Source organism: Anarrhichthys ocellatus, unplaced genomic scaffold, assembly GCF_004355925.1.
Source record: "Anarrhichthys ocellatus isolate YVR2014 unplaced genomic scaffold, GSC_Weel_1.0 scaffold2907, whole genome shotgun sequence".
Lineage (NCBI taxonomy): Eukaryota > Metazoa > Chordata > Actinopteri > Perciformes > Anarhichadidae > Anarrhichthys > Anarrhichthys ocellatus.
This window is the reverse complement of record NW_022282881.1, coordinates 1-1,016: the sequence shown is the minus strand read 5'-3', so window position 1 is coordinate 1,016 and position 1,016 is coordinate 1. Positions and strand designations below refer to the sequence as shown.

The following is a 1,016-nucleotide window of genomic DNA, read 5'->3' as shown; positions in this document are numbered from 1 at the left end:
ACAGCACTAGTCGCAGCGCTGTGACGCAACCGGTCTACGAATGCAGCCTCCGCAGGATGCAGACCCTGAATTGAGACACAGCTTGTGTCTCTGTGTGTCCTCCCCCCTCCCCCGTCTCTCTCTATCCTGCTCTCTTTGTGTCCCCCAGCTGTTGGTTAGTGTGGGTCAAAGTGCATCTGGGAGGAATGTAGGCGGAGCTGTGAGTAGATCCTTTTGTCCTCTCGCCTGCAGCTCACCAATCCTGTACGACTGACGTCAGTGCTCGCTGAATAAATTTCCCATCGGCCTCGTGGGTACCTCAGCAGGGCAGACGGGATCTGAAGTGGGTCAGACTGTTTCAGACCAGATTCTGGAGCCGGTGAAGGGTTCAAGGTTCACAGCGCAGCACCCAGACCTCTTCATACTTGTGTTTTCTGCCCAGATAGAGACATTCTAACCCGGTTTTGGCTCCCTCACATGGTCCACATGCTCTGCTACCCTTAGAGAGGGTCTACCCGTTTCTGGACCTATAAGTACCTCCCAGGACCATTGGTTCGTTGTGTTATTTCGATAGCACATATACTAAAATTGGAACGATACAGAGAAGATTAGCATGGCCCCTGCGCAAGGATGACACGCAAATTCGTGAAGCGTTCCTTATTGCTGAAAATATGATTTTCTATGAATATTTTTATGATTCTTTTCATATTTGGTGTGAAACAGCGCCACCATGGCCGCTGTCAGTACTGCATCAGTTGGTACTGCAGCAGCAGAGCGGAGCTCCTTCACTCTGAAGACCTGTCTGTCCTCAGACATTAAACTTTGACATTTCTGCTCAGACTTCACCTCGTTATTTTCTCACTTCTCGTGTTGAATGTTTTCTACAAACACGTCAGTTGTCTTTATTTGTCTCGAGGAGACTTTGTGTCCATTAAAAGTGACGTTACCGATGATTAACGTTAGGATGACGGTCCAGTGTGAGATCTCTGATTCTCCACGTTAACTTGAAACAAACTTCTTCTCATCGGTTCAGATAT

At 48.2% G+C, this 1,016-nt stretch overlaps 1 non-coding gene across 1 annotated transcript; it reads left to right on the top strand.

Annotated features, from left to right (window-relative positions):
• Positions 1-538: 538 nt before the first annotated feature.
• Positions 539-644, top strand: LOC116378627 (U6 spliceosomal RNA). Its single transcript, XR_004212316.1, has one exon. It is a non-coding gene; the product is annotated as a U6 spliceosomal RNA (small nuclear RNA).
• Positions 645-1,016: the final 372 nt, after the last annotated feature.